This window comes from Haemaphysalis longicornis, unplaced genomic scaffold (assembly GCF_048455015.1).
Source record: "Haemaphysalis longicornis isolate Haplotype H1 unplaced genomic scaffold, Haemaphysalis longicornis Haplotype H1 scaffold_3, whole genome shotgun sequence".
NCBI lineage: Eukaryota > Metazoa > Arthropoda > Arachnida > Ixodida > Ixodidae > Haemaphysalis > Haemaphysalis longicornis.
Window position 1 is genome coordinate 231,503,487 of NW_027526335.1, and position 23,451 is coordinate 231,526,937.

General features: G+C 50.2%; 1 protein-coding gene across 1 annotated transcript in view; it reads right to left on the minus strand.

The window, feature by feature from the left end:
* The window catches only part of LOC144176045 (venom metalloproteinase antarease-like TtrivMP_A), a 258,958-nt gene that overhangs the window by 92,014 nt on the left and 143,493 nt on the right, over window positions 1-23,451 (minus strand). The gene's annotated exons all lie outside the window — the stretch shown is intronic.

Here is a 23,451-nt window from a genome sequence, read left to right on the forward strand (position 1 = left end):
GGGAACCAGCTGGCTTCACTTCAAATGTGAAGCCGGTGGTGTATGCGTGGATCGCATCGAGAACAAAGTGACGGTGTTGTTAGAGAGAGAGACAGAGAGAGAGAGAGGCAGAGAGAAGCTCTTTATAAAAAAAAACAGTGTTTAGCCGGCGCACAAAATTGTCTTCATGCTACTGTGTTAGGGAAAGGCAAAAAGAAGAAAGACCCAAATGAGAGGCGGGCAGAAAACAGACACAAAGTGAAAGAGGAATTAACGAAATTAGGTATAAAAAGGCAACAGCATAACTCTTAGACTAAAAATATCTCACTTTTTTTAAATTAAACCGATGTCGCTGAGGTATGAGAACGTTAGCACTAGGCGCTGCTGAGAACAAGGAGGCCAGAGGCCTAAAATGGTTTTTAAAGTCACTGGTCCTGGTCCGTGGACATAACCTACACGTGCAATGTTGCCGAGCAAGATTGACCTGAAGTCCTTGTAAGCAGGTCAGATGAGCAAACCTTGATCGATACTGTCTTCGACCGCACAGTTGTTGCACCTCGCATCTGAAGACAGTCTAATGTGGAAACGGTAACTGTTGGTGGCGGCGCTGCATCAGGTCGGAGCCGATGAAATATTGTTTCTAGGTGATGGGGGATCTGGTGAGGACGTTGACAGCTGAGGCTGAAGTGCGTAGAGAAAGGTGTGGTGGTGAGTATAGGATGTATCCAGTTCCTGTTTCTCTTCTGTATGGAGCACAGCGTGTGGCCAAGGGTCGTGTTTGATAAGAAATATCTCTTAAAAATGGGCAGGTGTGGTCTGCCGAGGCAGCGTCGTCAGCTTACTTGTTTCGTGTTATCATACATTGGCGAAGCACCCAGTGAAACACAATATTATGCCCAGCACCTACTGCAAGGTGGTCGAGGTAGTGTGTGTCTTTCTTGTGCGCCAAGTTCATATGTAGGCCCCTTGCCGCTGCTAAGCCGGCACTGAAGGGCAGGTTTGGAAAGATTCTATTGGTACATATGGTGAATATGGGAAATATGACTTAACAACGTGAGGGATCGAGCTAGTTGGTACGCCATAGTGCAAATTTAAAGCGCAACAAATTTAGACAAAAGACGATGACACAAGGACAAGCGCTACTTTCAAGTGGAAATTTTATTTCGAAACAACCTATATATACGAAAAGGTGAAAAAACACAAAAAAACCAGTGCAGAGCTTATATATAAGCGCCAAAATCAGTACGCTGATTGCACTGCGGGAGTGGTGTATAAGCTCCCATTGTCTAGCCATAGGGCCTACATTGGACAAAAAGGACGGTGCCTTAATCAACGCCTCCGTGAGCATGCCAATCGAGCGGAAAAAGGCACGGACGGGAACCTCGCCAGTCATTGCCAGAACTGCAAGTGTTCGCCTTGATTTGATGAATGTACAGTTGTCTTTCGCGATCCCGATGAGCGCACACGGGAGATTGTGGAGGCGGCTAAGCTACATCGTGGTGGCAAAGATTGTGTGAGCATGACCTCGGTATCGTTATCAGCAAAAGAACTGGCCTTCCTGGGTACGCCCATGGCATGAGGAGCGTGTGCGTGCCTGTACAGTGCGCACATACTCTAGTTTAGGACGATGTGCACATGCACTGGGTTTTTTGTATTTTTTCACCTTTTCGTATATATATATGTTTTTCGTAAATAAAATTTCCAGTTGAAAGTAGCGCTTGTCCTTGCGTCATCGTCTTTTGTCTAAATTTGTCGTGCTTTAAATTTGCACTGGGGAATATGGTGTATTAATTAGCTTATTGACGGAGAATGTAGCGGATTGCCTCTGAGTGCATGTAGCTCAGCTGATGTCGACGAAGTTGGTCTTCCTAAATGGTAGGGCTACAGTTTTCTCGTGGATGGGACATAGAACCCAGAGGACAACCACTGAGGCATCGAAGAATCGTTGGCGAAAATATGAGCCGTGGTGGAATGCGTTCTGTGCATGCAGTTCAGCGTTACTTGGAGCAGTTCAAGTTGGGGCGCTATCTTTATAGTTGTTATGCCAGAAATGATTAAACCTATACGAGTAGATGAAAGGGTCCAGGGCGCAAACTGAAATGACATTGCTCGCGCTGGTTGAGTTGTTTTGGAAAGGGCCGAAGTGCTGATAGCACCTCCAAGCCCAGAACTGCGGGCCGCGGTGATCCTGCTCAGACAGTAGGGCTTAGGTCGAAGGAGGCGCCTGTATTCGACACATAGCCACTCCTGTAGCTAGCGTCAGTACGTCCGGAGGCAAGCATCGAGCTTCAGCGATGGTGCCGGCACCCGAGTAACCTCTGGGTTGACTAAGATGAATGCGGGGGCTGTTCTGCCGCGCCGCTTCTAGCTTCATCTTGTTACTAGACGACGCACTATGCAGTACGGCAAAGTTATAGCGTATGAAGCCGTCGACGTAAGCTTTGTGAAGCTGTAGCATTGAGCCGCAATTACTGCCCCATCGTGAACCAGCAATGTTAACGAGAACCGGAGACGTCGCAGATATGAGGGCACATAGCCTTTTTATCTCAGGCAACCAGTAGGGATTTCGATATATGACCACGCCAAGGTACCTGTGAGTCCGGGCGTACGGGACCGCACAACCACCCAGCAGAATCGGGGAACCGATTCATGAGCTTCATTGTGAACGCCATTTGTACGCTTTTGTCGTGTGATAGGCAATGTCCACGAGCAGCAAACAATGCTGAAATAAAGAAAAGGGCCTTCCTAAGACGTTGCTGAGTAGTGCGTCGAGAAGGTGATGCATAACAGACGCAAATATCGTCTGTGTAAATTGCGACGTTGACTCCTCGCGGAAAACACCGCTTTAGGTGTGTAAGAGCCAAATTACACAGCAATTGACTTAATACGGCTCCTTGTGAAACGCCTTTTTCTAGGGGAAACGTGATGTGTCAGCGTCCTGAGCACGCATGGAAATCTGACGTCAAGGAATGTAATCCTGGGTCCACGCAGAACATTTTCCTCGAAAGCCATGTACTCGAACAGCAGTAAAACTGGTGTGTATGTGGCAGAGCCGTAGGCAGCTTTTATGTCTAAGGAAACTACGATTGGGAGGTGGCCAGAATCCACTTCCTCCTCAATTGACGACATAAGGGTAATTTAATTGTCAATGAACGAGTTGAGTATACGGAAGCCATTCACCTTTTTCAGGTAAATCCGTCTGCTTTCGAGAAACCAGGACATTCTTTTGTCTACCATCTTCTCTGACAATTTTCCCTGTTCAGCAAAACTACAGGCCGGAAAGAGTAGTAGCAAGTGGGGGGCCGGGTAGGCTTCAGAATGGGGTTAATTTCCCAAGCTTCCAGTCATGCGGGGGGGGGGGAATCAGCTTACCATTCAGCCAAGAAGAGGAATTGCAGATTCATCTTCACTAGGCGCCAAAAGACGCGGACAAAGGACTGAGGAAAACACAAACAGGGCGCCGCTCACAACTGAAGTTTATTTTGAAAAGAAAGAACATATGTACACACTCCGGCGCATGTTACACAATGATGCTATGGATTGCATCACATGTTATCTGCTAGATATGCTACTTCTCGCAGCGATATTCCTAGCAATGGCTTGCGGACATATTCGTCGCCTAGGTTTTTGATTACATAGGCTTCGTGCATCTCCCTGGTTGTTTGTACAAGAATCTGGTAGCGCCAAACTTTCCCGTGCATCCACCCGCATCACAATGGGTGGCCAACTGTGAGAGTTTGTCTTTGTTGTTTGGCGTCTTTGTGATTTTGGCCCCATATTTGGGCGATTTTTAAGAATTTTTCAATCTCTGGAATTTTGAATTGAAAATTCGCTGTGCTCACTAAACACGAATGCATTAAATCATTTGGGAGTATGCAATGCTTTTACATAAAAATATCTAGGAAAATAGCGGCAGCAGTTTTTATATTACAGTGTTAGAAGTTTCGAAAAAAAATCCTGCATTTTTTCAGCCGTCCCGTTCCGTAGGGACGATTTCCCGTACAAGCCGCATGAACTTCTCAAACGTTGCATGTAGTCCCACACAAGGGCCGAGCGCCAGGCGGTGGAGTCACTTGTACCTATTTCACCGGTAGGTACCCAGCGCCACCAAGGCAGATAAATGCACATGGTGACTTCCGCAGCCACGGTGGACGCTCAACTCGGAAACCGCCTGTGGCAGGACATGGCGCCAGACTCTTTCCCCCCAAGCAATGCGGGTACGCAGCATGACGGCTGGGAGACCCACTACTTGGGCAAGGGTCAGGGGATCCCTCACAAGGGTAAAGGCGGCTTTCCAGACGGCAATTCGCCTTTCAAGGGCTCGCGCTCGACCAGAGACACCTTTATTTATTAAAGAACCGGGTTGGTGCCCGTCAGTGCGCGGATCGGAACCTGGTACATCCCGCATTCTAGGCGAGTGCTGTACCTGAGCCATCATTGACCGCGGTTACGTCCCTGTCTTTCTCAGAAGCGAAATAAAGACTGGATTTGATTTGAAATCTTCGGTGAGCCACTCAACGCACCAGTATCCCAGGCCAACTTCGGGAGTTTTTTTATTAAATAAAATGTTTTCTTCACAAAGGAAATAGAGATTTTTCGCGTCGGCCCAGGGAGCGATATATAACATTTTTGTTAAAATTGGAGGCATCGACCGCAAAAGCATGTCCCATCTCTCCTTAAAACACCCAGCAGCAACTTGTGGAGGTGAAGTTGCAGTACGGCGAAAATTCGAAAGCTCTCCAACGACGTGATGACGCACCGAATGCCAAGACTTACGACACGACCACACCTTGACGCCCAGAACTAACTATGATGTCAACCTGCAACACGATGACAATCAAACGGAGCGACGCATACGTGAAGTCTCATTAGCAAGACCACAACAACGGCGAAGTGTACCCATCGAAAATCAACGCGAACCATTCGTGAGGTGACGCCCCGACGAACCACGAACTAGGAGACGACTACTTCTGACCTACAGCTATTCATCGACGGCCTAGATGTAGTCGCACTAATAGACACTATTCAGTGATGAGGGAATCACTCCTTTCGAAACTAAAAAACAATTGACGACCAGATGGTACGGTCCGCACATACGCATTGTAAGAGGGCATTTCTTCACGCCTAGTGGAACCTGTGCTTCAAGCGTCACCATAAACGGCGCTATGAACCATGCTACGTTCATAATGCTCCCTAATTGTCCCGGTGACTTGACTCTCGGAAGGGATTTTTACCGACAGCGGTGCGATTACTGACTTACATGCAAAATCCATAATTTTCTCCACCGATCACGCCATGACACTATCCCCCGAACGCCGTGCTGCTGTAAGAATCGCCGATGATCGCGTCACCCTGCAACACCACGAAAGATTGATTATCACCGTTTACTGCGAAGATGCTGTCCCTGAAGTCGATGCTAGCGTAGGGAGTGGCCAAAGTCTGCTTCTTGATGGCGGTATCTCGGTCGCTAAAGGCACTGTGCGCCAGGAGCGAAAAATACCACGTTCTGGTAATTGATTTCACTAAAAAATATTGCCATTTAAGTAATGGCGCTGCAATTGCGTTCCTCGAAGAAAAGAACAAAGCAAGTGACATGCTGGCCATCGCCGACTTAGAATGCGCACCAGAAGATGCCTTCAAGCTCCTGCATCTCCTCGACGTTAATCAGGCGCTACGGCATGAAGAACTGAATAAATAATTGTTTTCGCTGCGCCGATACAGCGATTGTTTTGCGCCAAACTCAAAAGTACGTCAGACGCTTCTACGGAAGAACCGAATATAACCGGGTATGGAGCCCGTCCTACCCGGCAGTAACCGTACCGGAAGCCATTCGGATCCCAGTCGAAGACATGCTAGGCGACATTATTCAGCCATCGAAAAGCCCCTCATCTGCCTCCGTCGCACTCAGGAAGAAAAAACACAGCAAATTAAGGTTCTGCGTTGACTACAGGTGACGGAACAATATCACCAAAGAGGACCTGTAGCCCCTGCCACGAATCGACGACTTCCTTGACGACTTCCGCAACGCGAAGTAGTTTCTCTTCGATGGATCTGAAGACCGGCCACTGGTAAATTGAAGTGTACTGCATTTGTATCTGAGGACAGTTTATAGGAGGTCCACGTGGGGACGGTTAGGCTGTGCACGGCACCATAAATGTTCGTGGAAGATCCTGGGGATTCTTCGGGGGCGACCTAGACAGTACTCCGACGTAGGCCACCACGCTAGCTTCAGGTGTGTCAACCACGGTAGCTCCCGCACCTACGGCAGCACAGCGATGTTCGCTGATACGAGAACACAGCCGTTTATTTGTCAAATCTCAGAGTATGCGACCACAATGCTCGACAGCGTTCACGAATCATGCGATCCTGGTCGTGAGTGGGAACGGGAGGCAGGCACTCACGGCGCGCGACAAACAACACTTCCCACCTGGATACATGGTCGCCGCTACCGACGCGAAATGCCCCAGTTACGTTGTGCCGCCGATGTCGCACAGTGTTGCCAACCAATTTTGACCGGATCGCCCCTCACCGCACCCAAAAAAGCCTTACATCGCCCTACACAATATTCGCGATAGCCCTACGCTCCGCCCTACGCCGAAAACTTGCAATTTTTTATCGTAGACGGTTTTATTTGTTCTGTTCTGACTTTTAAAATTTTTGTTTGTACTACTTTTAGTTATGTAGCTTTGGCTACCGAATCAATGCATATATATATATATATATATATATATATATATTGTAATGAAGATATCACGGCCACTTCCTTAAATGGGCATGTGCCGTGCACGCCTCGCGTCAGACGATGTATGTACTTGGATATGGGACAATCCACCACAAGTGGGTATGTGGTGGATTGTCCACCACATACCCAATCCACCACAATCTGGGCTAGACAGCCCCATCGAGAGCGCTGTGCGCGAGACTGGTGCCCCGACCCGAGAGCTCGCTTGGACGCGTTTGGACTCCGCGATAGTCAGGCCTTGCTATACCTTCCTGCCAATAAACCCCACTATATTTTGGTGGAGGTCGTACACCTTATAAGGTCGCCAACCTGGAATTACGCAGCAAGCAAGTGCTTACACCCGCAGCTGGAGGAATCGACCAGGAAATGGCGTCGCCGCAGCCCTCGCCCATCATGTGCTCCGGTGTTCTGCCCCAACGCGAACCTCCCCACTTCAGCGGCAAGGATGATACCGACGCAGAGGACTGGTTGTCCTCCTACGAAAGGGTGAGCGTTCATAATAAATGGGATGACACCATGAAGCTCAACCACGTCGACTTGTATCTGGACGAATTAACCCGAATGTGGTTCCGTAACCATACAACCGATGCGCGAACTTGGTGGGATTTCAAGGCCCGATTCTTGGCGGCGTTCGCTCGACCCGCTGTCCGCAAGCTTCACGCTGAGCAACGCCTACGCACGCAAACCCAGCACGAAAACGAGACATACACAAGCTATATAGAAGACGTCGTGGACCTGTGCAGGCGAGTGAATCTTGAGATGCCCGAGTGCGGTAAAATCAAGCACATTTTAAAGGGCATTGAGGACTATGCCTTCCAGATGCTGCTGGGAAAGAACCCGCAGACTGTGAGCGAGGTTACAAATTTGTGCCTCAGCTACGACGAACTGCAAAAGCAGCGCGTTTTCACACGCCAGCGTCCGTCGCCGAATGAGACTTATCTCGAGGGTCGCTATCGTCTTTAACCTTACCTCCTGACCTTTCGTGCCTTTTGCCCCACATTGAGCAGTTCGTCCGCGAAGAAGTTACGCGGCAGCTGTCCCTGCTCCCCAGTGCTTCTGAGCTTGTGTGTCCTTTGCCTGCGAATGTGCGCCGCCTAGTCCGAAAGCAGGCTGCCGAGACGCTTCCTTCAATCGGCCAACCCACGCCTGTGCCTGCACCTGTGACTTCCGCCGCAGCAGCCCCGTTTGCTTCGCCTTCCACGGTGTCCTTTGCGCCATCCGTAGCGGCATCTCTCGAACCCCAAGTGGCAGTGCCCCTTGCGCCACCGGTGGCCTCACCTCGTGCCTCTCTTGGGACGATACCGTTAAGTTATGCTGCAATCGTCCGACAGCTGCAACCAGGCGTTTTCCAGCCTTATACCACACGACAGATCTGCGGACGATGGCGTATAACCGACTGCCACCTCAAACACCGAACCCCTGGCGCACTCCCGACAACCGCCCCATTTGCTACGCCAGTTGCACTCCAGGACACGTGGCCCGGTTGTGCCGCCGGCGGCCATCGTTTTCTAACGACGTCCCACATCGAGCGCCCAACTATGGACCCCAGCAGTACTTCGCTTGAGTTTACACGGACGCGACACCGAGTTCATACCCTGCAGACCAACCGCCCTTTTCACGCCGCCGCTCCTCGTCCCCGCGTACCCGTTCCCTTTCCCCCATGCGCCCTCTCCAGAATCCATCCGCCGAGCGACACTGACGGCTGCAGTTTCCGAGGCAAGAACTGCAACGACGTCTAAATGCCGAAGTCCTCGTTCCTCACCCGCCAATGTTATTGAACTGACTGTTGAATGTGTAGCCGCATTAGCGCTTGTCGATACTGGTGCCGCTGTGTCCGTCTTAAGTGAACACCTCTGCCGCTCATTGCGAAAAGCGACGACGCCACTCTCCGACCTTACTCTCGGAACCGCAAGCGCGCAAGAGGTGAAACCATTAGCCATGTTTCACGACATCATCCTCGGATGGGACTTCTTATCACGTCATCACGCCATCATTGATTGTGCTCGTGCTCAGGTCGAACTATTTCCGTCATGCGAACCGCCATCAAATGACCTGTCCGTCAGGTTAATCGTGACGGACCACACGTCCCTTCCGCCCAATTCCTCCGTGCTTGTGCCTGTTTCTTGTGACGTCAAGCCTGATTCAACTGTTGTTTTCACGCCATCGAGTGTATTTTCGCCTCGGAAATGCCTGCCTTTACCCGCTGCTGTCCTCTACGTCCAATGTGGGTCCAGTGTGATGCTTGTCGGCAACCCGTCGTCGTGCCCTTCAACATTATATCGTGGGGAATGTCTCGGGTACGTGGAAGCTCTCGACCCCATTCTGGTCATGGCCGTCCCGGAGGAATCATCCGCGTTTTCGGTGAATTTCCTGAGCCCTCATCCCAGCAAGGGAACTCCCGATGTTTTTCAAAAATTCATCGATGGAGATCTCACCCCAGCACAACGCGACCAACTTCTTGCCGTTCTCGATCACTTCCGTGAATCTTTCGACAGTCATCAGACCGCCTTGGGCCGCACGTCGACTGTTGCCCACGAAATAGATACCGGATCCCACGCCCCTCTGCGGCAGCGACCTTATCGAGTGTCACCTTCCGAACGACGCGTGATTGACGAACACGTCGCTGACATGCTCACGCGCAACGTAATTAGGCCCTCTTGAAGACCCATGGCTTCGCCCGTTGTGCTTGTCACAAAGAAAGATGGGTCCATCCGGTTCTGCGTCGATTACAGGCGTCTGAACAAACTCACCCGCAAAGACGTCTACCCACTACCTCGTATCGACGACGCTCTTGATTGCTTGCAAGGCGCTGAATTTTTCTCGTCTCTCGATTTACGCTCAGGTTACTGGCAAGTCCCCATTGCCGAATCTGATCGCTCAAAAACTGCCTTCGTGACACCTGATGGACTTTACGAATTTAACGTGATGCGTTTCGGACTTTGCAACGCGCCCGCAACATTTGAGAGAATGATGGACGGTGTTCTACGAGGCCTCAAGTGGAAAACATGCCTTTATTACTTACACGACATTGTCGTGTTTTCGCCCAATTTGACCACTCACCTGGAGCGCCTAGAACAGGTCTTGACATGCCTCACGTCTGCTGGGTTACAGCTCAACTTGAAAAAGTGCCGCTTTGCTGCTCGCAAACTGACTATTTTGGGTCATGTCGTATCAAAAGATGGCATCCTTCCCGATTCGGAGAAGCTTCGCGCAGTCGCCCAATTTCCGAAACCAACCACGATTAAAGACCTCCGAAGTTTCGTCGGATTATGTTCCTATTTCCGGCGTTTCGTACGGAACTTTGCCACCATCATCGAAGCTTTGACGAAACTCCTCAGTGGATCCAGTAAAGAACCTGTCGACTGGTCGCCTGCCTGTGAAGAAGCTTTCGTATCTTTACGGCGTTTGCTTACGTCGCCCCCAATAATGTGACATTTCGACCCCCTCCTGCACACTGAGGTCCACACTGATGCCAGTGGTGTCGGTCTCGGCGCTGTGCTCGCACAACGCAGAGAAGGCGCCAGGAGTACGTAATTGCTTATGCCAGCCGTACTCTCACAAAGGAGGAGAGAAATTACTCAGTGACGGAAAAAGAATGTTTGGCGATCATTTGGGCGATTCACAAATTCCGCCCCTACCTTTATGGACGCCCGTTTAACATTGTCACGGACCATCACGCGCTGTGTTGGCTTTCGTCACTGAAAGACCCGTCTGGAAGACTTGGTCGTTGGGCTCTTCGCATCGAAGAGTACGACATTCGCGTTGTGTATCGGTCCGGCCGCAGAGACACGGACGCTGATGCCCTTTCTCGATGTCCCGTAGAGTCGGAAAATGACTGCATTTCCTCGACGGACTGCGCCTTGGCGTCACGTGACATACATGACATGGCCGCAGAGCAGCGAAAAGACCCCTGGATCGCGTCCATACTGCACTACCTGTCGAGTCCGTCCACCGTTTCGGCGTCCAGTGCATTGCATCGCCAGCCCTCACACTGTTGTTCGTGACGACCTCCTGTATCGCGCAACTATATCGCCAAGGGCCTCAAATGGCTGCTAGTTATTCCCCGTCATTTGCGTTCTGCCATCTGTTCGTCCTACCACGCTGATGCGCAATGCGCCCATGCTGGCGTCCTGAAAACATATCAGCGGCTGCGCATCCGTTACTATTGGCGCGAGTTGTACACGTTTGTTACGAAGTACATCCGCTCGTGTCCCAAACGCCAGCGCCGCAAGTCTCCGCCGCAACATCCTACAGGACCTCTGCAGCCACTACCAAGCCCCGAGCGCCCTTTCGATCGCGTTGGAATCAACATCTACGGGCCCCTCCCCACCACAACTGCAGGCAACCGTTGGATTATCGTTGCAGTGGATCACCTGACTAGGTATGCGGAAACAGCCGCACTCCCCACCGTTACAGCCCATGACGTGTCATAATTCCTCCTTCAGAGGTTTGTTTTACGCCACGGAGCGCCCAGGGAGCTTTTCAGCGACAGAGGACGCGTCTTTTGTCGAAAGTAATACAAGCCCTGGTGACACAGTGCCAAGTCGTTCGCAGAAAAACTGCAGCGTATCACCCGCAAACCAATGGGTTGACCGAAAGATTTAACCGCACGCTTGGCGACATGCTTTCAATGTATGTTTCTTCGGATCATTCAAAGTGAGACTTAGTTCTGCCATTTGTCACGTATGCGTATAATACGGCGACACAGACGACGACGGGCTTCTCGCCCTTCTTTCAACTTTATGGGCGTGAGACTTCCGGCACCCTAGACCCCATACTGCCCTACCGACCCGACGCTTCCGAGTGCAGGCCCATTTCCGATATAGCTAAGCATGCCGAAAAGTGCCGTCAACTGGCTCGTCCTTTACCGCTGCGGATCAAGCGCGCCAAAAATCTCGTCATGACCCTTCAGCCACCTCGCCTACCTATGCTACCGGATCTCTCGTGTGGCTGTGGATACCGTCCAAGACGCCCGGTCTTTCGCCGAAACTCCAAGCTAACTACCATGGACCCTACAGAGTTCTTGAGAAAACGTCCCCCGTCAATTACGTTGTTGAGCCGATCGGTGCCACGACCGATCTTCGTCGCCGAGGGCGCGAAACAGTGCACGTCCAGTGTATGAAGCCCTACTATGACCCCCTCGTCGTCGCATCGCCTTGAGTCGCCAGGATGGCTCCTCTCTTTGCCCGGGGGTGATTGTAATGAAGATATCACGGCCACTTCCTTAAATGGGTGTGTGCCGTGCACGTCTCGCGTCAGACGATGTATGTACTTGGATGTGGGACAATCCACCACAAGTGGGTATCTGCTTGAATCTGGGATAGACAGCCCCATCGAGAGCGCCGTGCGCGAGACTGGTGCCCCGACCCGAGAGCTCGCTTGGACGCGTTTGGCCACCGCGATAGTCAGGCCTTGCTATACCTTCCTGCCAATAAACCCCACTATAATATATATATATATATATATATATATATATATATATATATATATATGAGAAGAAAAACTTCGAACAAGGTAAAAGCACGATTGTGGCCTACGTTTCAGCAAAGAGAACTTGGTTTCCTCAGGGCCCTGAGGAGAGCAAGTTCTCTTTGCTGAAACGTAGGCCACAATCGTGCTTTTACCTTGTTCGAAGTTTTTCTTCTCTTGTGTTCTCTACCATCTTCAAAGTTCTACTACTCCCTATATATATATATGCATATATATATATATGTATATATATATATATATATATATATATATATATATATATATATATATATATATATATATATATATATATATATATATTAGAGGGTTTTCAGGCTTTATTCTTCAGCCGCACCAGAAGCAGCGGTAGCACCAAAGCACCAAGTCGCGCTGACCAGCAAGTCGAGACGGAGAGCCCACGAGACGAGACTTCTTCTTCGTCCCAGCGATGGCGATGGGACATCCACGAGTTGGTGCCTCTTCCATGTGTGGCTTCTGTGTCACATACCCACGTATTGCGACTGACCAGTGCTGTCCACGCTCCTACATTATTTAAACGAGCATGGTGTTGGCGATGGTCTTCCTTACAATTGCCCCCGGGAACGAAAGAGCCATCCTGGCGACTCAGGGAGATGAAACTACGACGGGGTCAATGTAAGGCTTGAGGCGCTGAACATGGACTATATCTTTGCCGCGGCAACGCTGATCGGGCGACGGAGTGAGAGGCTCAACCACATAATTTACTGGAGACGTCCGCTTGACGATGCGGTAGGGACCCTGGTAGCGCGAAAGCAGTTTACTGCTCAAGCCTGGCGTAGACACTGGAACCCACAGCCAGACAAGCGACCCTGGTGAGTAGGTAGGAGCGGGAGTCGTTTCGTCGTGGTGCGACTTCTGACGCTGCTGATCTTCCGTAGTTAACGATCGGGCCAACTGACGACACTCTTCGGCCTGCTTGGCAACGTCGGAGATGGGTGTGCACTCTGACTCATCGGGCCGATAGTGAAGTATGGTGTCCAGTGTGCATGAAGGCTCAAGGCCATACAAAAGAAAAAACGGAGAGAAGCCGGTCGTGGCCTGCGTGGCGGTGTTGTATGCGTAGGTCAGGAATGGTAGTACTGCGTCCCAGTCGGAATGGTCCGCCGCGACGTACATAGCAAGCATGTCACTCAGAGTGCGGTTGAAACGTTCGGTCAATCCATTGGTCTGAGGGTGATACGCCGTGGTGGTGCGATGGATCGTGCGGCAGGATTTAAGAAGGGCCTCTATAACTTCAGACAGAAAAACCCTTCCTCGATCACTGAGGAGTTCACGCGGCGCCCCATGCCGTAAAATGAAGTGCCGAAGTAGGAAGGAGGCTACTTCGCGTGCGGTAGCAGCAGGCAGGGCGGCAGTCTCGGCGTACCGGGTCAAGTAGTCGACAGCAACAACGACCCATCGGTTGCCATCTGCAGTGCAAGGAAGAGGTCCATAAAGGTCGATTCCTACACGGTCGAATGGTCTTGCTGGACACGGTAAGGGCTGCAAAGGCCCAGTTCCTTGGCGGGGAGGATATTTTCGGCGTTGGCATCGAACACACGAACGGACGTATTGACGAACGAAGCGGTACATGCCTCGCCAGTAGTACCGCAAGCGCAAACGCTGGTATGTTTTGGGGACACCAGCATGGGCGCAATGTGGCTCTTCGTGAAAATAGGCACACATTTCAGAGCGTAGGTGGCGCGAAATTACTAAGAGCCACTTGCGACCTTCGGGTTGGTAGTTGCGACGGAAAAGCAGTCCGTCGCGAAGGGCAAAGTGCGACGCTTGCCGGCGTAGTGTCCGAGAAGCAGCGTTCGTTGATGAGCCAGACAGAAAGTCCAACATGGAGGAAATCCAAGGGTCTTTCTTTTGCTCGGACGACATAGAGTGGATCTCCAATGGCGACACGTAGCAGTCGGAGCTCGAGACCCGGTCGCTGTCATGAGGGAGCGGGGAGCGCGAAAGGGCATCAGCATCATTGTGCCGCCGGCCTGAGCGATACGTGACGCGAATGTCATACTCCTGTAACCGCAAAGCCCAGCGCGCTAGCCGCCCAGAAGGATCTTTGAGCGAGGACAACCTACAAAGCGCGTGGTGATCTGTGACAACATGGACAGGGCGCCCGTAGAGGTACGGGCGGAACTTCGCAAGTGCCCAAATAACGGCCAGGCATTCTCTCTCGGTCACAGAATAATTTGTCTCGGCCTTTGTTAGCGTGCGACTTGCATAAGCAACGACATACTCGTCATATCCTGCCTTGCGCTGAGCGAGAACTGCCCCCAAACCAACTCCGCTCGCGTCCGTGTGAATTTCGGTAGGGGCCTCAGGATCGAAATGGCGCAGGATTGGCGGAGATGTGAGGAGATGGCGCAGTTTAATAAATGCGTCGTCGCAGGCCGTGGACCACTCACAGATGCCGCCTTCTTTGCTGAGGAGCTTTGTCAAAGGCGCGATTAGAGATGCGAAGTTGCGAACGAATCGGCGAAAGTATGAACACAGCCCAATGAAGCTGCGGAGGGCCTTCACAGTCGTCGGCTTGGGAAATTCCGCCACAGCACGTAACTTGGCAGGATCAGGCAGGACACCAGCTTTAGAGACAACGTGGCCAAGGATAGTAAGCTCTCGGGCGGCAAAACGGCACTTCTTCAGGTTGAGCTGAAGGCCTGCGGTCGTCAAGCACGTCAAAATCTGCTCAAGTCGAATCAGATGCGTCGAAAAATCGGGAGAGAAGATCACAATATCATCGAGGTAACAAAGGCACGTCTGCCATTTGAGTCCACGGGGAATATTATCCATCATCCGCTCGAAGGTTGCAGGCGCATTGCAGAGGCCAAACGGCATAACGTTAAACTCGTACAGGCCGTCAGGAGTAATAAAGGCCGTTTTTGCACGATCAGCCTCTGCCATGGGAACCTGCCAATAACCCGAGCGTAAATCAATGGAGGAAAAGAACTCTGCGCCTTGTAGACAGTCAAGGGCGTCATCAATTCGCGGCAACGGATATACGTCTTTGCAAGTTATCTTGTTGAGCCGGCGGTAATCGACGCAAAACCGAATAGAGCCGTCCTTCTTCTTGACACGTACTACCGGCGATGCCCATGGACTGGTGGAGGGTCGAATCACACCGCGTTGGAGCATGTCCTCGACTTGTTCATCGATTACGCGGCGTTCAGTGGGGGAGACACGGTAGGGACGTTGCCGTAAGGGTGCGTGACCACCGGTATCGATGGTGTGTTCGACTGTGGTGGTACGTCCCAGACCAGTCTGGACAGAATCAAAAGACGTCCGAAATCGGTTCAGCAGTGCGAGAAGCTGGTCTCGTTGGGACGGTGAAAGGTCGGCATCAATGGCGCGAAGGAAGACATCTGCAGATGGGGAGGATTTTGCTCCTGAAGGAGCACACAGCCCACTGATTTCAAGCGGGGTTGAATCGTCGGGCACAGCCACAGCGACAACAGAATGAACGGTCTCGACATGGCCGACGCACTCTCCGCGTTGCAAGGTGCACGGACACGACCCGTAGTTGGAAAGGAGAAGTGTAGTTTGGCAGTTACGAATGGGAAGCAGGGAGAAAGGAAGCCGAAGACAACGTCGCTGGTGAAACAGGTCAGAAGGCGTAAAGAGTACTGTCGCATTGGACAGAAGTGGGCAGGATAAAGAAGCTAGCACGGCAGAATGAGGAGGAATGGTAACTTCTTCCGTGAGGACCAGTTTGATGGCAGACGGAGCGGGCGGTTCACCGGTGGTATGATCCATGAACGGGAAGAGCTCTACTTCGGCACGGCCACAGTCGATGACAGCTCTATGTTCAGAAAGGAAGTCCCACCCCAGTATGACATCGTGGGAACAGGAAGGCAGGACAACGAACTGAACAGCATACATGACGTCCCGAATAACGACACGGGCAGTGCACACGCCAGTTGGATCAATGGGATGAGCCGTAGCAGTCCGTAATGAGAATCCAAGATGCGGCGTCCTAACCTTCTTCAAGCGGCGGCAAAGTTTGGCGTCCATGACAGAAACGGCGGCTCCAGTATCGACAAGGGCTAAGACTTCAGCGCCATCTATGGTAATACGAATGACGTTTGCGGGAGAGGGAGGAGGCCTTGGGCAGATCGACGACGGCGCAGTTCTTGCCTCCGGAACTGCGGCGCCTAGTTTTCCGCTTCCGTTGGAACAGGACGACGACGCATGGGAGATAGTGAGCGGCGTCGCGGAGATGAAGACCGACGGCTACCGAAGTCACGACTATCGGGCGGCATAGACGTCATCGGCGAATACTCCTGCATGAGTGGGGAATGGGCGTAAGAAGAAGCTGCGGCAGGGTTGCGTCCTGTCACCGTGGCGCGGCGGCAATAGCGGGCCACGTGTCCAGGAGCCCTACAGGCAAAGCAAATTGGGCGATTGTCCAGCGTCCTCCATGGGTTGGTGAGCGAGGGACCAGACAACACCGGCGGACGTAAAGGCCGGGTGGTGGGGAAAACGACGGGGCTCCGAGGCATGTACCTGGCAGCGACTTCAGCGTAAGGTCGTTGAGGGATAGAGTCAGCAAAGTGTATTGAACGGCCATCGTCATGGGGGGCATAGAGTCTGCATAAGGCAGGGTTGAAGTCGCTGGAGCTTGGGGTATGGTGGCGGCATAGGGCACAGGGGCAACAACGGGGCTTGACGGCAGTGCAGCTGGGAGGGAGTCAGCGACTTGCTGCTGGATAACGGTCCTGAGTTCAGGGCTGAGAGAAGATTTTTGCTCGGGCACATAGTTGATGATGGACAACTGCCGAGCCACTTCCTCTCGCACAAACTGCTGGATCCGTTGAAACAAGGTACCGTCGCCGTCATCAGCGGCCAAGCTGGAGACAAACTGATTTTCTGCGAGGGGTCGCCGAGTGAGAGCCCTTTGCTTCCGCAACTCGTCGTAACTCTGACAAATAGTAACGACCTCGGCCACAGTTTGGGGGTTTTTCGCCAACAGCATATGGAAGGCATCGTCATCTATGCCTTTCAGAATGTGTTTTATCCGTTCTGGTTCGGGCATGGCACTGTCAATCTTACGGCACAGGGCGACAACATCCTCAATGTAAGAAGTGAAGTTTTCACCCCTTTTCTGTGCCCGCTCACGCAAACGCTGCTCTGAGAGGAGTTTTCGAGCAGCGGGGCGACCGAATGATTTTATGAAGTCGTCTTTAAACTCAGGCCACGTGTTAAGACGTGCCGCGTTGTTCCAGAACCATTGCTCTGCGAGCCCAGTCAAGGAAAATTCGACATTATTCAGCTTGAGGCGGTCGTCCCAGTGGTTATGGGTACTCACTCTTTCAAAAGTAGCAAGCCAGTCCTCTGCGTCTTTCTCGTCGGTGCCGTTGAATGAGGGAGGGTCCCGCTCACGAATTGCACCCGCGCAGACGATGGGTGTTGGGGCAGGCCGGTTATCGTTGCGAGACATGCTGGGAGGGTCGAGTGTCCGGTTGCGGAGCTCCAGCGTAAGAGAACGAAGATCGTTGCACCTCCACCAAAACTATAAGAGGGTTTTCAGGCTTTATTCTTCAGCCGCACCAGCAGCAGCGGTAGCACCGAAGCACCAAGTCGCGCTGACCAGCAAGTCGAGACGGAGAGCCCATGAGACGAGACTTCTTCTTCGTCCCAGCGATGGCGATGGGACATCCACGAGTTGGTGCCTCTTCCATGTGTGGCTTCTGTGTCACATGCCCACGTATTGCGACTGACCAGTGCTGTCCACGCTCCTACATTATTTAAACGAGCATGGTGTTGGCGATGGTCTTCCTTACAATATATATATATATATACACGAGAGAGTAGACACAGGTATGAAAACGATGAGTGAGCTAACGTTTCGACTGGGGCCCGGTCTTCGTTCCACTTTTTTGTACTCCGACGAAGACCGTACCCCGGTCGAAACGTTAGTTCAATCATCGTTTTCATACGTGTGTCTACTCTCTCGTGTATTATTGAAACCAAACATATATATATATATATATATATATATATATATATATATATATATATATATATATATATATATATATATGTATATATATATATATATATATATATATATATATATATATATATATATAAATATATATATATATATGTATATATATACAGAAAGAAAGAAATGCCGGCAGTCTACAACGCCAAAGAAGGCATAGGGGTGTGGTTAGGCTCTTTTTTTTCACTACGGTTAATTAAGTAAATATTTTTTTAATATACAGAAGAAAGAAAGAAAGAAAAACACGCGCCCAGAGTGGGGACCGAACCCACGCCTTTCGATTATATGTCGAATGCCTTACCAATTCGGTAAGGCATTCGATAAGGCCGAATTGGTAAGGCATTCGATATGTAATCGATAAGACCGAATTGGTAAGGCATTCGACATGTAATCGAAAGGCGTCGGTTCGGTCCCCACTCTGAGCGCGTGTTTTTCTTTCTTTCTTTCTTCTGTATATTAAAAAAAATGTTTACTTCATTAACCGTAGTGAAAAAGAAAAGAGCCTAACCACACCCCTATGCCTCCTTTGGCGTTGTAGACTGCTGCCCTATCTTTCTGTATTTCCTCAACGAGCCCCTCATTTCCTTACTATATATATATATATATATATATATATATATACATATCAAGGTTGCAGTCGTCATTGCCAGTGCTATTCGGCTTTTTTTCGAAATATATAATAGGGCCGAATGACGTGTGCTTGTCACGTTTCTTTGATTCATTGATAAATAAGCGAAAATATAAGTCGAGAAAAAATCCGCCGTTTTCCGGGAGCGGGACTCGAACCCACATCTCCGCATAACCGGTGCGGTGCGTTAACCAATTACGCTATCCCCACAGCGGCTTCTCTCTCGACTTTAAAGCGGAGTTTATATTTACAAGAGCTCTGAGGCCGGTCAACTAGCGCCGCCCCTCGACTACCGCGGGAGACGTAGAACGTCTTCTTTCTATATATATTCTTTCTTTCTATATATATATATATATATATATATATATATATATATATAGTAAAAATGGGAATAGCTTCTAACAAAACTGTGTATTGGTCGACGTTTCGATCGGATGCCGATCTTTCTCAAGACAACATTTCGCATTTCTGTGCACGTATTTATAAGCTCGTCGTCCAACGACGCCGAAAAAATAGAGAGGGGGGATTTGGGGAGAAAGGTAGCAACAAACCCGCTCTCGGCGAGGTGAGGTGAAGGTTTGCAAAAAAGAGAGAGAGAGAAAAAAAAAGGAAAAGAAAGAAAACGCAAAACAAAGACAAACCTAAACATGCATAAAAGAGAGAGGAGTACACAACTCTTTCACAAACACTGTCCTCCGTCGTTCGTCAGCTTGTAGAACGAGTGACAGGTAGCGCCCGCTTCAAGGGTGGCCGCTCTGCTTAAGAAACGAAAGCGCAAAGCAGTAACAGGGACGCTCTCACACCATCACTGGGAGGCAAAGAATTCTAATGGTCACTGACCTTACGGGAAGAGTTTACAGGAAGCGGGCGCAGCCGCACACATATCTCAGTGACGCCAACCCCACAAAACAAACAGGCAGGCTCGTTAAGAGTGTAGGTACGATCTCCGCACTGTGGCTCAAAGCATGCACGATTCCGCCTACCGGCAGGACGGGCGAGCGCCATTCATCATTCTTAGCTCTATTCTTCTGCCCTGCCCGGGCAGCCGACAGGGTCTTCCCTGACCATGAACCAGGGAGAAGGAGCTTAACTAATCCTCTAACCGCACGCGGGAGTCGCGCGGGTCCTTTGTTGGAGTAAACGGCGGCGGGCGCCTCGATGTTGTTTGTGGCATATGCCGCCTGTGCAGACACCCCAGGAAGGGAATAAATAAAATAAGAATAGCTTGATTATTTGTTTAAACGACACAGAGACTTACAATTTAGATAGGGGATTATTCTGCAGCCAGATTATCAACAGCATGTATAGACGACATAATGCCCAGGCTAACATTCATTCCTGCCTTTACGGTGTTGAATTTGTAAATAATGTAAGATTCACGTAGTTCGCGTTCTCTTGTAGTAGAAAATCCACTCTGTAAAAGTGTGACCCTGATGGAGTCGAAAGGGTGGTTTTCGGAGTTAATATGGCGGGATAAGGGTAGATCCGGGAGTGAACGAACATGTGCGCGATGGTTGTTGAAGCGCATGCGGAATGCCGTGTCCGTCTGGCCAATGTATTGGATGCCACAAACACCGCACTCCAGAAGGTACACCACATTAGAAGAGTCGCAGTCGAGTGTCGCGTGAATTAGATGCTTGAAATTTGAGTTGGTGCTTTCTGCCACCGTGGTTGTCTGCATGTGTTTACATACGCGGCACCGTGCCTTTCCGCATGGTCGACACCCACCCTTGGGTGCCCTCTCAGTTTTGGCGTGTACAAGGTAATCTTTAATATTTTTGGGGCGCCTGTATACGACCCGAGGAGGGGTGGGGAAGATTTTCGAAAGCCGTTCACTCTGTTGTAGCATGTTGAAGTGCTTTTTCAAGATTTTGTTTATGTTTGGGGAGTTGCCCCCGAACGTCAAAACTAGGTTGCCTCTCCCCTTCTGGTTTAGTTCCTTTTCATGGTGCAGCAACTCTTGGCGATCAAGGTTGACCGCTTTGCAAAAAGCGTCGTTGACTATGGGTGGTGGGTATTGTTGCTTCGCGAGTACATTGCGCAAGTTTTCTGCGTTGGCCTCGAAGTTCTTGGTGCGGGAACAAATTCTCCTAAATCGGTGGGCTTGCGAGTATGGGATACTCGTTTTGCAGTGGCGCGGATGACAACTGTCGAAGTGCAGATACTGCTGCCTATCGGTAGGTTTTTTGTACACGGTAGTGATCAGTTCTCCTCTGTCTGTATTTATATGCACGTCAAGGAAATTGATTTCCGTGGCTGAATAGGTATAAGTGAATGTGATGCTTGGATGGGCCTTGTTGAAACACTCGATGAAGTCGATTAAGTCATCCTCCGTACCGGTCCAAACAAGGAATACATCGTCCAGAAAGCGTTTGTAAAAGAATGGCTTAATTTCACGGGTTGATAGAAATTTTCTTTCGAGATCGTTCATGAATATATTAGCGTAGTTGGGTGCCATTCGAGTACCCATCGCAGTGCCGTTTATTTGTAGGTAATACTGATTGTGGAATTCAAAGCTATTTAATTCCAGCACTAGCTTGGTCAAAGTTTCAATGACTTGTGGGCTTGGCGACTCATGGTCCCGATGTATGCTATAGGATTCAACCAGGGCTTCAATCCCATCTCGGTGAAGTATATTTGTGTACAGAGAAGTTACATCTAGAGTTACAAGGAAGGCGCCATCAGGTATTTTTATGTTGTCGATTTCCCGTAGGAAGTGGTTAGTGTCACGAAGATACGACGAATGGGTAGCGGGTATTTGCTTAATCAGGGAGTCTATGTAGCTTGATATTGGTTCGGTGAGAGTGCCTCTTCCCGATATTATTGGCCTACCAGGGTTCCCTACTTTATGAACTTTAGGCAGCATGTAAAACCTTCCTGGCGTTGCGTGTGCTGCTGTAAGTGCTTTACAGAGGCGTGGCTCTATTTCCCCAATTTTGACAAGATTATTTAGTGTTGTTGTTATTATTTCCTGATGTTCAACAGTTGGATCCGCGTCAAGTTTTTGGTAGAAAAATTCGTTATTTAACTGACGGTGGCCTTCTTGAATGTAGTCTGGTTTACTAAGTATTACAATACCTCCACCTTTATCGGCCGGTTTTATGACAATGTCTGTTCGATCACCCAGTGCCTTAAGTGCCTCGCGCTCATCTTTAGAAAGGTTCTGGGCCCCTGGTTCGCGAGCGTTATAAGCCCGCAGGACATCTCTTTGAACGGCCTCAATGTACGAGTCCAAGTGTTTTTCCCGCTCTGATTTCGGTGTCCACTGCCGCCCTACATTGACAGAGGTTGGGGCAGTGCGCTCTTTGTCCGGCTTATCGAAAAAATATTCTTCTAGGCGTAAATTTCGTGAAACATTGTCCAGATCTTTCAGCAAGCTAAACTCATTGTATCGGCCGGTACCTTGGCAAAATGTCAACCCGCGTGAGATTAACGACCGCTCATGAATAGTAAGCTGTACCCCGGAGAGGTTAATTATGTTTTCATCTATGTTCTTTTGAGTTTTTGACATTTCTTTCGACTTGCAGGGTGGAATTGGGGGCGTAATTTTGGAATTTCCAATGTCTGTGTGGTGCGGAGCTGAATTGATTTGAGAAAACTCGTTTGAGTACGGAACAGAAAATTCGTTTGATTATGGAACTTTATCCCTTGACAATTTTTTAATTTTGATTCTCATTATTTCATCTGTCTTCTTTTTCTCGAAAAGTTCCAGTTCGCTGGCCTCCAGCGCAGAAAGGACAATATTATTCCTAGCACGAAGCTCCTCCGCCCTCAGAGACGCGAGTGTATTATCACAATGACCCACTGCGATTTTAGTTAGCTGAAGTGATGCGGATTTAGGAGTTTCGTTCCAATTTTGTGTTTCACGTTTGTTAAACGTATGCATCGATGGTGTTAATGATAGAAGAAGGCCCCGAGGGGCGATCCCAGCCTTTAGGTATATTTTGAGTGTACGCACATGTAGATCATGGCGCACCCGCTTGTCAATTGTTTTCTTTATCTTAAAAAAATTAGGCGTCAGCAGCTGATCACGCGTGTCATCTGAGGGAGAGGAGGTCGGAACATTTGCGCGGCCAGGATGTCAATTCATGCAAATGCGACGTGCAGAGCCACAGTGTTTTCGGAGATCGTACCTTTTGATGGCGGGGGTGGCAGGGCTTTTCTCGTTTTCTGGACTGAATTCCAGAATCTCGCAGTCTCTCGCGCTCGGCTGGGGGTCAGAAGGTTGTGGGCTCGTTGAAGTCCGTGGGTTGAGTTCTGATTTCCCGGGATTGGGCTCGATCGTCTGCAGGTTTTCCGACGGAAATGCGCTTGTGGCTGAGAGCCCTGGGTCAGGGCCTTGGGGTTGTTCAGGTGGTGCGCTGTTTGATCTGGCGATGGGTTTGGCTCGCCCGTCCTGCCGGTAGGCGGGATCGTGCATGCTGTGAGCCACAGTGCGGAGATCGTACCTACACTCTTAACGAGCCTGCCTGTTTGTTTTGTGGGGTTGGCGTCACTGAGATATGTGTGCGGCTGAGCCCGCTTGCTGTAAACTCTTCCCGTAAGGTCAGTGACCATTAGAATTCTTTGCCTCCCAGTGATGGTGTGAGAGCGTCCCTGTTACTG